General features: G+C 42.8%; 1 long non-coding RNA gene across 1 annotated transcript; it reads right to left on the reverse strand.

Moving 5' to 3' along the window:
• Positions 1 to 1836: 1836 nt before the first annotated feature.
• LOC309670427 lies at positions 1837 to 14488 on the reverse strand. The gene is made up of 3 exons (XR_014269008.1): positions 14365 to 14488; positions 3444 to 3592; positions 1837 to 1877 (listed from the first exon to the last, which is right to left on the reverse strand). It is a non-coding gene; the product is annotated as an uncharacterized lncRNA (long non-coding RNA).
• Positions 14489 to 14783: the final 295 nt, after the last annotated feature.

Genomic DNA, 14783 nt, shown 5'->3' on the forward strand with positions numbered 1-14783 from the left:
CATGTCTGCAGATGGGAAAGGCTTGCCCAGTTTTTGCATGAGCTTTGCTTGGTGTCATCTCTACATCTGCAGAGATGTAGAGAAGGCACAGCCACTAATTGAAATGTCACTGTTTCTCCACCATTTTTCACTTTTGCAGGTTTGCAATTATGCAGCCTCTTGTGAGGACTGAAAAATCTGCGCTATCACCTACTGAACGGTATTTTTTTGTGTGGAAACAGAAACACTGTTTTTTTTTTACAGAGGTCAACTTATCCATCACATTTCATAGAATAATAGAATGGTTTGGGCTGGAAGGGACTTTAGAGATCATCTAGTTCCAAACCCCCTGCCATGGGCAGGGACATCTCCCACTAGACCAGGTTGCTCAAAGCCCCATCCAACCTGGCCTTGAACACCTCCAGGGATGGGGCAGCCACCACTTCCCTGGGCAACTTGTTCCAGTGCCTCATCACCCTCAGAGTGAAGAATTTCTTCCTTATAGCTAATCTAAATCTACCCTCTTTCAGTTTAAAGCCATTATCCCTTGTCCTATTGCTACATGCCCTTGTAAAGGGCCTTCCAGGCCCCCTTTAGGTACTGGAAGGCTGCTCTAAGGTCTCCCCGGAGCCTTCTCTTCTCCAGGCTGAACAACCCCAACTCTCTCAGCCTGTCTTCACAGGAGAAGTGCTCCAGCCCTCTGATCATCTTCATGGCCCCCCTCTGGACTCACTCCAACAGGTCCATGTCCTTCATATGTTGGGGGCTCCAGAGCTGGACACAGTACTCCAGGTGGCATCTCACAAGAGCAGAGTAGAGGAGCAGAATCACCTTACTCGACATACTGGCCACACTTCTTTTGGTGCAGCCCAGGATACATTTTACTTATAATGTTTTCTCTCACCTCAAAAAATAACCTGTTCCTTCGGGGACTGTGCTCATACTTCATGGAGTTTTCTTCTTGAAGGAGTGTTGCAGTAGGAAGGTGGAAAGCAAACTTATAGCAAAAAGAGTGGCTATAGAAATTGTTATGAAACTACATAGCCTTTCAACATTGCCAAAACATCTGTAAATCTCATTTCAAGGCAGGCATAACAGACAATTAGGGACTGACTCAAGGAAAGATATGCCCTTATACAGCAAAGCACTTAAGTATCTGATTATCTTCAGTCTTGCCTTTTACCTAAGCATTTATTTATACACTTTGCTAAGCCTGGTACTGAGCAAGAAAAGCTCATCTGAATTTAAGGCACTTTACTGAGAAGATCAAGATAATATTTCAACTGATTAACCAGACTTAAGGGCTTCTCCTTCACAGCCATGCGAAGGACATGCTGGTACAACTGAATTCAACAAGACCTGCAAATACTTGCTGCTACCTCTGGAAAATTACTCCTTTTTCCTTGAGATCTCAACTGGGGCTTCCGTGCCTGATGTTAGGCACCTGCATATGGAAATGTTATTTGCTGTGTTAAACCCTTAATCGGTTACTATTATTACAGGGGTTAAGCAAGCAAGTTCAGAATGTGAACTCGCACAAACAAAATCCCATGCACAGAGCAATGGGCCACCTATGGTACCAAAGAAAACGTACGGTCCAGCTGTTTGATGGTCTCTCCTTTCTGTGCCTCACAGAATTAGTACTGCTGTGCTTAATGATAACACACAGAAAAAGATGTTAATTTTAAAATGTGTCAAGTGTAAAAGAGAGAGGAAAGGAGAAAAGCACTGCTGCAACCTTCTGTTTGTGAACTTTCTAAATTTTTATTCGAAACACGAGTCTAACATCATTCATGGAAATACCAGCTCAGCACTGTTGAACAGCAGTCTGTTTCTTTATATTTATTTTGCCCCCTCATATTTTCTTCCATTAAAGTTTAGCGGTGTACACAAACAAACTGCAATGAGAAAAACAAAAAGACAAAAATGAAACTCATAAAAAGGCAGGCAATAGAAGTGACCTTTGCCACTCCTTTGATAGTATTTTGCACGTTACTCTGCTAGTGGCTAAGATTTTTTTTTACACTTTCAGGCAACCGTAGATGATAACATGAATAAAATTGTATGGTGTCTCATGAATTTAACAGAAACATTTTAGAGGCAATAATTGCTCTTTCTGGAGTGTACCTTAATTTAGAGATGGAATTCTTTCTGTGATTTATGCAGCAGTATATTTTATACCATGTAAGGTATGCTTTTAAATCTGCCTCCTCACATGCACACATATTTGAAATGTTTGCCTTCGTACATACAGTAGCACAAACATAAATACGCAAATTCATAGACATATGCACATACATAAGGACGTGCAACAGGCTACACGTGTATATGTGAATAAATCCATGTATGAAGGCCGATATTTGTGTTGTACGAATGCAGAAGTTTCAAATTATTATATCCCTAATTAGATCATATTTTGGTATTATGCGGAACCACAATGGATTCTAAGCAAAAGACAGCACTCTAAGGGAAAACATAGGAAATGTCTGTGACTGACCTTCAGTGCTTTCCAGGAGTAGAGGTTATGGGCAAATTTTTTGTCTCTTTGGGATCACCACAAACCTCTGATTAGCAGAAATAACCAGATGCTGACTGTTTTGTGGTTTTCTTCCTTTAAATACATGCCCAAGGAGAAGACACTCTCTGAGTAATGATACGCTAAGGAAGCAGAAACATAGCACCTACTTGGGCTCTCTTCATCTGCTACAACAGGCTAGCACCCCATTGTATTAGTCATGGTAGAGACTGCAACAAATAGATTCATGCAGCTGATGGGCCCGTTCCTTCCATCGGCCAAAACATTTTCCACGCATGCTGTGCATGGTGCAGGCAGCACGTTTTTATGTTTAGCATCACTCTTCACCGATGTAACCATACGAACATACTACTGCCAGTGACCCAGTCACACTCTGCTATGGCTTGCTTAATAACCCGGGGACTAGAAGCCAGGAAATTTATTCCTTTTTCTTCCACTTGCTGGCTTTCCCTTTTTCCTATCCCACAAATTTAACTGAGATTTCACAATTTTTCCCACTCTGCAGCAAGAGGAAACCAGCCCTGTGTAAGTTTTTCCACACACAAGCGAGGCTGGCCCATTGCATACTAGCCTTCCGATGGGGGCAGTCAGCCAGGACGTAATACTTCGTGGATCCAAGTCCCTGGATGGCCATTGCCCCAGCTGCTAAATTACAGCCAGAAGACTCAAGCCCAGGGGGAGGCCAATTGTAGTCCCCCGCATTGGAGAACATCAATGCCAGATTGTCACTGGACCAGCCTTAGGACGCTGGCCTCCCACACCCCGCATGAGCTGGTTGACTAGTGGGCTGCTGATCTAGCTAGAAGCTCTTCCTCCACTGCAAAGAAATTTCATTAGTAACAAGAGGTGGAGTAGCTGGAATGGCGGAGCAGAAGACAAAGAGCAGCGCAGTAGCCCAGCGCTTACCGCATACGGACACACTCCTTACTTCATTTGCAGCAAGGCGGAGAGGTAAACCCATGTCAGCTGTATCTAGGCGAGCTGGGGAGACAATTTTCATTAACCAAAGAACCGATTCTGTTAGCCTTTTTCACATTCACTGTTCCTTCGAAAACTATTCCCATTTCAGTTGGGTACCTGTAGAAAAAGTAACTGTTTAGCATGAGAATGATGGGCCAAGGACCCCTACAACCTAGGCATAAAGGACTGGGGCTTTTTCATTTCTTTTTTCTCCTCCATGTGTCCTTCTGTGAGTCCCTCCCTGGAAATGGAAATGGTGTATTGTAATGCAGATTTCCTGCAGAATCTCACAGATCACTCTCTGCAGGGATTTCACTCTTCAGCTGAAATACTTTTCAGCCAAGGTATTGTTCATTTATTCAACAGCTTTATTTTTAAACACGGAATACTATAACTGTGCATTACTAATTCCTTTTAAAAGTATTATAGTGTTTATTTTTTGATTGAGGCTTGAGGGCTCAAGATCATTTAGCTGAGTTTTGTTGGGGTCTTTTTTATTCCATTATTTATGAATTTAAAATACACTATGAAAGGATCAAAATAAAGTAAAAGACCTCAAAACCCCACTAGTCTTGTTTTCCTTTCTTCAGTCCCAGCACCTTGTCTGTTTTCTCTTTCATGCTTTCCACAGAGAACCATTTTCTTTAATGTAATCACGGGCTGATTGACTCTTGCCTCTGTTTTCACTTTCCTCCTATTTGTGGAGGTCAGAGAAACAGCAAAGGTTTCATTTAACTTCTCATTAGAGACCACACTTTGGCCCCAAAGCACTCAAGAGCCCAGAGCCCTCCAGAGAAACACCGTCCACCTCAGCCCAGAGCCCAGGTGTAAGACCAGGACTAGGCAGCGGGGAAAGCTTTGGTCCTGCCCTGAATTCCCCCCCAGGACCAGGTCTGGCCTATGCCCTGAGTCACCTAACGCTGAAGTGACCAGCGGATGGTCTTCTTCAGCAGCGCAGTGGCACCTCCCTCCCAACAGTTTCAAAAAAGAGTCGGACAAGTCAAAAGGAGGGACATGACGGCAAAGAACCTCTCGCCCTCCAGCAGGTAAAAAGGGAAGATCTGTGCCCCAGTGCTACTGGTGCGGCTGGTACAGACAGAAGTTTTTGTGAGCATCTAAGCTTTTGTTCTGCAGCTGCTTCACAGAGATTAATCCAGGTTTTGTGGAAAAGGGGGAAGACTCTGACCCACAGAAAACAAGATCCCTGTGGAGGAGGGAGAGGGGAAGGGTGGTAGGTATTTCCAGCACTGCAAGCAAACTTTTGGCCTGAGCCTAGTCTCAGCATCTGCCATATATGCTGTATGCCTCACCCACGGCAACGCTTCAGCAGTGGGAGAATGCATTTGTCCTGGGCCTGTTCCTACTATGTACGTCAACCCATGCTATAGCCTGGAGAAATCAGCGCTGTGCTCCCAGTTCAAGTTTGCTGGCAGTACAAGGCAGTATCGCTCAGGGGATCTAAAGAAAACGAGCCCTGAACTACACTGCTTGGGGATCAGATATTAATTCTTTAAATGATTTAGTACAATTTAGCCTATTTCAAAAAGAAGCAGGAAGGTTTGCCCTTGCAATGGTAACTACAGCCCACAAAGTTTCCAGTCTGGCTTGTGGAAAGTTCCTGAAGTGTTACACTGATGTTCAAGAAGATGTTTCCACCTTACCGTAGCAAAGTTTGAGTCCCATAGACATTAATAGGTCTCAGACATAACTAACTAGGGAAGACTTCATCCCACTGAAAGCAACGCATGGGATTAGAAATTTTGCTGAATTAGGGCCTCCAAAAAACCTGAGTTGCACTATTGCTCTGGAAGTAATGACCACACGGGTATGTTTTTATATCTCCAAAGTAAAAAATATCAGAAAATGCAAGGGAATATTTAGACTTTGGTTAAGAAACCCTTAACAGAAGAAGTGTTTGCTCTGGGCTAGTAACAGTTGCAACCCCTTACATTATCTTTATGTGCTAGCCTCTGCCTTAAAATGTGCATGGGCAATTTCCATTGATGCATGTAAACATAAATTCTTGAATAAAGAATAATTGATTGAGAATTGTAAAAAATCAGCAGCCTTGCAGTGAAAAGGGACAGCAGTAGATGGATACATTTTAAGTACTAATGACTCTGCCTTATGAGAGTAGCTTTACCCAGTGTATAATGCATGAGTGGTAAAATAGGTCAAACCCTGGAAGCATCCACATCTTTGAAATCATTATGAATACAATGGTTTTACTGCATCACCAATTGCATAAGAGCTCCAAAGCAAAGCCGTATGTGGAATGCAAAACATAATGAAAATCCTTGCTCTTGTGTCGCAGATTAGAGAGCTACTACAGATTTTGGATCCTTTCCCGATTTTAATACAGTTACATTCCTGTGGCCGGTACTTCTGCGTTTTCATTTCTGTGTGCGATAGGAGTTCGCTCCTTTGTGCTTTTTGTACCGCTCATAAGATTTCAGCTATTTGTGGTACAGGAAATTGGGCATGTTAGCAATATGTTAGTCATTTTTATGCAAAGAAAAGTTTGGCCATCCCGTTTGTATTCGGCTAGGGCTTTGGGGGGCAGGGCTTCATCCCATGATACCCCATCCCCCACAAACAGGGGAAGCTTGTTCGCTGCCTACCTACCACTACAGCTAAAGTTATGTCAGTGCCAGGTAATGAAAAGGCTTTGTTATTTAACAGGCAAATAATAGAGAGCCTTTGTGCAAGGATAATTACAGTGGCTTGGGTATTCCTGGATTAACTCTTGGGGTGAACGTGCATCTCAGTAAATCACTAATAAATATACATTAGCACCATGTCTCTCTCCATTTTGTACTCTGGTCATCTTGGTCATACCACTCCCACGTTTATCTGGGGCTGGTTTTGCAGTACAGGCTTCAATACCCTTTGCCTACCTTTGCTGTACAACTGTAACAAAACAATCGGAACTTCCTGCGTTTTACCTCAACCAATCTGTCTTCTGACAAAGCAGCAATGAGGTTGCGTAGCTTGCTGGCTACTGGGAAGAGTAACTGGTAAATATTTGCACAGCAATTCGAAGAAGCAGGACCTGACTCATCGTGGCATTACTTCAGTTTTACGTCAGCGTTAACCATTTTAATTCACGTGGCTATCATCTTAAAAACCAGTTGCTGAGAATCGGGCCCATAAAGGGCCACGTGCCGCTGCTGCTCTTCTTGCACTATTTTGTATTTGTTATTTTTGCTGAGTTATCAGTTGCCTGAGCCAGTGCACCATCCACGTTGATGGAGGGGGGGTTCTGGGAACAAGGGAGGGGATGCAGGGTGGTGGCAGATGTGAGTGGCAGCTACCGGAGATGCCCAGCCAGAGGAGCAGGAGTCACATTTGCCAGGACCTCTTGCTAGCGTGAAAACATTTCACGTCAAAGACTGCTTCCTGTGGAAAGAAGAAAAGCATTGAAATTGTATAAAGAGCCCTAAATACTGGCCACGAAGATGTGCTGCATCTCGTGCCTTTGTAGCTTATGTTCGTGAAAGTCAACACGAGCCTAAGCCTTCGCTGTATATGTGACGGCTCCTTATTTCGTGGAACGAGCCACAGTTACAGGCAATAACATTTTGTCCAGTACTGCTACCCCGGCCTTTACATCTGACTGAAGAGTTTTTGATGAAAATCGGGAGGCACAAGGTCCAAATATTTATCTTAAACTTACAAATAGTATTATTTAAAGTAAATTATGCTACCTGACAGCTCCTCTTAGTCAGAGGGCTACAAAATAGCCCTCTTTGAAGGAAAAGCAACACACAAAAGTTTATAGAGGGAAATGAAGAGTGGGAAAGAACTGCTATTATTATGGAATAAGAGTGCTGCAAAATTGCTGTGAAAATTGGAAATCCATAATTTTCTTGCCAAACCTGGTTTTGCCTTACAATAATAGTCATGAACAGTGGAGATGGAAAAAAAAAGACCCATTAGGTCATTTTTTCTGTCTTCTTCTTAATTAAGAGTGTCTCCCTACAAGGATCTTGACTGTTTTGTTCATTTTAAAAGTAACTAAAGCAATGAGGGTTCAACTCATTCCCTTGGGAGACGTTCAGTAGACTAACAGACCTCACTGCTATGAAATTTTTCCTCATTATCAGCATGGATTTTGCTTTGTTCACTTTCATCCCGTTACTTCTAGTTATACCTAGCTGGACCATTTCTATAGTACATCCAATTCCATCATTTCATCTCATGTAAGTATTTCTTTCTCGGGGCAGATACTGGGCTAAATCTGAGCTTCAGTAAAGAAACTGGATGTAATCTCAGAGTAGCAATTGGCTATAACAGGTCCTATTTTTACTACATATTGAGCACACAAACAAAGAGGACTGCTATTTAAATTCTGAATGGGAAATCTGAAAATCATTTTTTTTCTTCAAGCACTTCTTTTTTTTTTTTTTCAAGCATATGCCTGCCTGCTTCTCAAATCCACTTAAGTACTTAGAAAGCAGCTTGCAAACACCAGATTCTTCCCCTCCAAGAAAACTGAACTGACATGCTGGAGCTGCAGATCATAGTAGTTCACATTTAAAGGGAAGGAATGCCTTTTATTTACTACAGGACCAATACCAGACATGTCTTTGCTCAAATAGTTAGCTAAGGGTGAATGTCCTCTATGCAGAAGGTCACAACAGGTTATATACCACTTAAGCCTCGATTATGCTCTATTTATACCTCCCTCTGAAACTTTCTCTAATTGGGAGAATTTTTCTCCATTTAGCCATATTTTGGGTATTTCACTGGCTCTTGGAGAAGTCAGTTGTAAGAAGAGCCAATTAAACAATTGATAAAATAATGGTGTGAGGTAGACCTCCTAATGTATAGCAAGAGACAACAGTGAAAGGCACGTAAGTAATATAGTTAACTATTATTATGCATGTTGCTCCTCTTTCTTTTCACCCGTTCTCAGGTTTCTAACAATTTAAACGTTCAAGCCCCTGTAAAGAATGTGAAAGCTTTATTGAAAAGTCCTTTTTTTTTTTTTTCCCTCAGAAATCAGGGAGGAAAACCCATGAAAAAAAACACAACAGTCTTCCAACCAAAATTAAATATGGAGAAAATGAACAATAAACATATGAACAAATGCATTTCAAAAGCTTGATATTAACCTTAACTTGAGCTAATTAAATCATAAAGATTTTCCTGCTGTTTCTCTGAGATATTTATCTTTCTATTTGAAATGCATGCTCCATAAAAGGACATTGGTCTCAACATACCACCTTATTTCAAGTTGACAACTTTTCTCAAGAGGGGAAAAAAAAATAGGACAAAATATTCACACCTGTAGTCAGACTCCTAAACCTGTGGCCAGGTGCCCGAAAGAGAAACTAAAACTCATGCAGAAGATGCAATGCTTCTGATCAGCTGGACATTGCTTTTTCTATGTTGTTAATTGTCGGGGGGGGAGTAATTGCGTCAAAAATACATTTCTAGATCCTTGCTTCCTGTTTCTGGCTAACTCCTCCCTTCTTTTATGTTTTGCAGTTCAGATAAGTGAAATACTTTCTGATTTGCAAACTACAAGCTTGTTCCCCCCAGCTGTCCCTTGATCTTGTGAAACCAAGTTCTGTCTGCTCAACCTTCCCTACACCATACACGTTCTGGGTTGAGCGAGCAATCCAATGTGAAGCCTCTGGATCTAGTCGGCCGCATGGCAGTGAAAAGAACGAGTGGATTACTGGTGTTAAAAAAATCAAACTTAAAATAAATAAATGCTTAAAACTACATTAAAGCACATGTGTAGTGTACTTGACGTAAAAGTGCAATGTATCTGCATTCTAGAGAATGGTATAATGCACCTGCGGACTTCCTAGGCTTGCTGTCTGTGTGCCAGACCCTTGAAATGAGCTAGTGTGAAAAATGTTCTTGTGGCTTCGTTTCCTCTGCAGGGTTTGGGGTTAGGTTTTTGTTTTGTGGTTTTGCCTTTTGGGGGTGTTGGTTGGTTTTTACTCCCTTTAAGCAATTAAAAATGCGAGGGAAAGAAATTCATCAGTTCAAGACCCTCATCGAGCAGCTTTACTATCCTCCATACGCATTCTTACCTTGTGTTTGTCCCCATTTCTGAGCTCTGTCTATTACTGCACGAAGCAATCTGCTTTATCATTCTTTCCTACGAGCAGTGCGGACAGTCTGGGGTCCGCTTTAGAATATTTAAGTATTACAGATAGAGTCATGTTGTACCGGTTTAAATTTAAAAGGACAAGTTCAAAGAACTGATGGTGGTAGAATTTGCGGTAGCCTTTAGTTCTTCTGGGTATACCCTCTACAGTTTTTGGGCTATCAAGCAGGAAAGCTCTGTCACTCATTAACCTAGCGCTCAATGTCCTAAACAACGAACGATGTGAGCCAGAAGTGCCTGCAAGGGTTGTTCTCAATGCAAGGCACTCGTTCCTCAAGGACCTAATGATTTGCAGCACTTTTTCCAGGCAAAGGACGCAGGAAGGAAAAGCCCAGACCGAGGTGAAGCTTTACCCCTCTCTTATTCTTGCATGAATGAGAGCAGGGAGCTTTAGAGGATGTTCTTAGAAGCACGTCTCCCCTATTAGTCAGATGTCCCCAGTTTTCCTTAGCAGCATTTAGGGATCCTTATGTTAAAAGATGTGTAGTGGTCGAGACTGCTGATGTGCTGCAAGGTGTGCGAGGGCTCCCAGGGACCATGATTCTCTCCAGCCTGCAGCACTAAAAACTTAGGTGACTTTGTAGCTCTCGGGGAGACTATTTTGAAACTGCCTGAAACAAATTATTCCGCAACATAATTTCCACAGTCAAAAGTTGGAGATATTAATCCATAAATCAAACCCGTATTGCATTCAGTCCCTCTACTTCTCTCCTTGAAGACATTCAAGTAAACGCAGGCTTCTTTACTCCAAGCAGTAAAGTTAACACCAGCCTTCTAAACTAGTTTGAGAAGCCCATTTGGTTGCGGTTGTACCACGGGACAAAAGTAAAGTTGTTGTGATCATCAGATCCTTCGATTCTGAAAGCACAGACAACTCAAATATTTAGCTGGGTTTCTGACGTCTGCTATTTCTGGTAAGCGCTAATGTTTTCGAGAAGTCCCATAGATAGGCTTGGCAGTCTTCATTTTACTCCAGAAAGGATTTTGTATCATCAGTTACACCCTAAAACACAGAGGCTCACAGCAGCAATGGAAACCGACCTTTGCAATAACGTTGCAGTATATATAGATTTATATAGTGTCTTGACCAAATCTATACAAGTACTACTACAGTTCCAGCTTTTCAACAGTAGATTAACTTTAAGACAGTAATAACAACAAAACAAAACAAAAAAGTTCATAAAACACCACCGTATGTTCTTAGCAAGATTCTAACAAAATCTGGTGAAATACCAAAGCAATCATTTCTTATCTCATCTTCGGACAAATTAGCAGGTTAGGTGGCTTGAATTTACTGTGGGAAAGCCGTGTCTTATTAACTGCATCTGAGCAGCCCTTTCTCGCTAACTGTGGGGCAGCTCCAGCCAAAGTACCTGTAGTTCCCAGTGCAAAGTAAGAGAGAGAAGTTCACAGCCAGGTTCCTGGACACGGTTTTGTCTAAAGCAACTCAGCCGTTCTGTGCAGCAAAGCAGCTACCGCATTAGGGCCTCCTGGCTTTGCTGTGACCGGAGGGGCTGCATTGCTGGTAGCAACGGGGAGGGATGGGGACAAGTTTCATTCAGAGGGGAAAGAGAAACAACAAAAAAGGAAAACCCTAATGAAGGCAAGGGCATGGAAGTGACAGTTCAAACCAAGCAGCTCCAAAGCTGTATTGCTACTTTCAGAATCCTTTAAACGTGCCGAAGAAAAGCATGAATTCAAATTAATCAATTGTCTTTTAAAGTAGCTGAGGTAGCACTCTGACTATTACCTGTGCTTTTAGAGTGCATCTCAAATGTGTCATTCAGGCTTCTGAAGACAAGAAAGATACGAATGAATCACCTTGTTACAAATTAATCACCCTGGGATTAGGGGTAAAAATTTCAAAAGCACCTTAAAATGACTTAGAAATCTAATTCCCATTTTCAGAATTGACTTAGGCAGTTACATCCTGACTCTAGGCAAAAGTCAATGGGATGATAGCTCCTAAATCACTCTAATGCATCCAAAAATGTTGCCCGCTTCTATACGTAACACACCACCAAGCCCCTCTGCAGTCCCGTTTGCCCTTCAGTGCGTGTCCCAGGCTTCTGCTTTTTCATCCCTGATTTCAGTCCACATTTACCATATGTTGTGCTTTCATTTTCATTAAACATTTTGAAAGATGGAGGTTTCAAACAGTGAGCTACTCATTCATTCATCTTTCCACACAGAAACCAGGCATCACTAAAACACCAATTTCAGACTATTATTTTTAACTAATGAGAAAGGAAATGTTTTTCCTGACATTGACAGCAAAATCCGTCCACCCATTTTTATATTTTACAAGATGATGTAGCGTGTACCACTGCCACATCCCAGACTACGTGTATGTTTTGGTCTTCTTCCCATTACATGCCTTTTTCTTAAGCTAATGAGCAATCAAAGGATAGCCAAAGTATCCTTTGAGTCCCAAGAGGGTAGGGCAATAGTTGAGCTATCTGGATGCTACTGCTCTTCCATTGACCAGATTATGATAATGTCCCTTTTCCTCCTTGGGGCATTGGAAAAATCTTTTTATTTCTCCATCTCTGTTCCCCTCCACCCTGTGGCTGTCACGTCCGTTGTATCTGCAACATTATGTTGGTAGCACTTTTAACATAAATGTCTGATTCCACTGTGACACATGCTGTAGACAATAAACTAAGGAATATGTATGGCTAGATTACACCTATTCACAAGCGTATACGAACGTAGTGTCTTGCTCTCTGATACAAAAAAGATGAACTTCCTAGTGCTCGTGAATGACCAGTTAGAAAAGGGAATTAAGATAGGGCAGGGAGGCAGTGAACAAAGGCAAAAATCACATTCAGATCTGAAGGAAAATGATATTCACAGTAAGTCGGCAGTCATCCTGGCTTTCAGCTCCTTTTATGATTTTTCCCCCTTTTTATTGCTTTCTTCTGAGTTCTTTTGCCCAAGTCTCTGTATTTTTCACTCTTTTGTCGTCTTCCCTAGACAAAAGCACAGGACTTGGGGAAAAGGATCAGGGAAGGGGAAATTCCTATCTGACATTTATTTCTTCAGTGACCTTGACAAAGTCACTTAATTTATTGTTTCCCTCACTGTAACAAAATGGCCAGGAGTGAAAATAAAGTCTTTTTCTAACATTCACAACTGCTGCGTGATCCAACCCTATCTGGGCAGTCTGCTTTGAAACCCCAGATCCAAGCCGTAATTGTTATCAGCAATGCCTCTCTTCTAGACGCACTTTCTGCGGCGGTCAATACCTGTCGGGCAGCCAGCCATGGTGGGAGAATAGCAATCGCCGGAATAAACGCTACGCCCTTTCTCCCAAGCCTGTTGCATCTCAATAAACTCTGCAGTGTCTCCGGCAAAGAAGGGGAAATTCAAAAGGGTGGTCCCAAATCAGGACTCTGAAGGGCTTTGCATTCAGAATAAGACACTATGGGAGTATCATGATGACAGCTGCACTTACATCACTGAAAATAATTATTCTGATCCATGAACACAAGCTAAGCCATAAGAATGGTCTTGTAAGCAAGGTCTGTTTTAATAGAAACATAAGTATTATGCATTACAGTCTATTATAAATTGGTTGTAATTTTCTCCTGACACTCTGTGAATTAAACTAGTTAGGATACCAAAAAAAATAACAAATGCCAGAAAGCAGAAAGCAAGCTCAGTGTCTGAAGGTTAATGATTGCTCATGAAAGCTACAGAAATAAATTATCTGCCTAGGGACACTGTCACATGATCGGCACAAAAGCTGCAACAGCCGAAAATGTTTATGTAGAGAAAAAAAACACTGTCAGCATCGCAGGGCCCTTCCCCCACCGCTGAGCCGGAGTCCTGAGCCAAACAGCTGCTCCTGACTGCTTACATTAAACTAATTTGTGCTGCAACATTGCAGCTGCTTAATTTTTAGACTGAACTTTATCACCAATAAGTGTTACAATAACAAGTGATCCAGCCCCATCTCTGAAGAAATAGCGAGTTCCTCAGCAACAAAGGCAGCTTAAGGTGCCCACAGTCAAGACAGAAGTAAGAAGACAATGCCCCAAACGGAATTTTAAATCATAATGACCTAGTCTTGTTTTTGCCGGGAAAGGCTTCAAGGGCGGGTTTGCTCCTAAATTAATCAGGGGAGGTCAGACTGTGCTCCCCGGCAGATAGGGGTTGTCCCACCCCGACGTTGGGGACCAGTGCCCGAGAACCGCTGCGGAGGCTGACGGAGCGGCAGGGTGGGAGCACGGTGGGGTGGCCCACCCTCCCAGCCTGGCCTCCCCCGCACCGGGCATTTGGGGACCGCAGTGCAGAGCTCAGTCCCTCACCCCCTTCTTCCCTTCGCCGGGCTCCCACCGGAGCGGGCGACTACCCGCTTGGGGGTTTGGTGCCCGGCGAGCAGCGCTCGCACGTCCTTCTGGCCACACGTTCACTGGTGGCTCCTTAAAACATCGATTGCGCTAAACACTTAAAAAGAAGAAGTTGAGGGGGGGTGGGAAGCCTAGCTCATTCATATCCTAACAGCTTGAAAGCCCTGACCTCCTCCTCACCCCCCTCCCTCTGCCTCCTCCTCCTCCTCCCCCCCACCCCGAAAAAAACGTGTTCAAAGGCAGTTGCATAGGAGGAAGTGTTTACAGAGCGGCGGCGGAGCGGTGCTCCTCGGGTAACAGAAGGGCTGCAATTACCAAATGTCACATGTTGTTCCTCCCATTTTCCTCTGAGTTATTTCCCTCCGTTAACATGCAGGGCTTCGTCTTTTGCTGAAACAGACACTGACCTGAACCGGTGGTGATGCCTGCCAAATATGCAGGCACTGGGGTTTTTTTTCTTTGCTACATTTTGGAATTCGGCGGAGTCCATGTGTCAGGCATTTGCTTGCGCTCAGGAAACGCCAGTGCTCAGCCCGAAGCCCTCCCCGCCCCCCCCCCCCCCCCCCCAGCGCTTGGAATGCACAGAAACTTTTTCGGGGTTTAATTAGTTTTAATATGATTAATGTTTGTAGCTGCGTATCTTGTTATAGCCACTGTGCTTGTTTAAAAAAAAAAAAAAAAAAAAAAAAAGGACCAGTTAAATGTACTGGTCTTAGTTATTAAGAAAACAAATTGAAACAGGGGAAAAAAAAAAACAAAAAAACACCGAGAGAGCAATTATATAGTTAAACAAAAAGCTGTAGTTGCTTGCAGGGGTTGCAGATAG

The sequence above is a fragment of the Vanellus vanellus genome, assembly GCF_965231255.1.
Source record: "Vanellus vanellus genome assembly, chromosome: 3".
Taxonomy (NCBI): Eukaryota; Metazoa; Chordata; class Aves; order Charadriiformes; family Charadriidae; genus Vanellus; species Vanellus vanellus.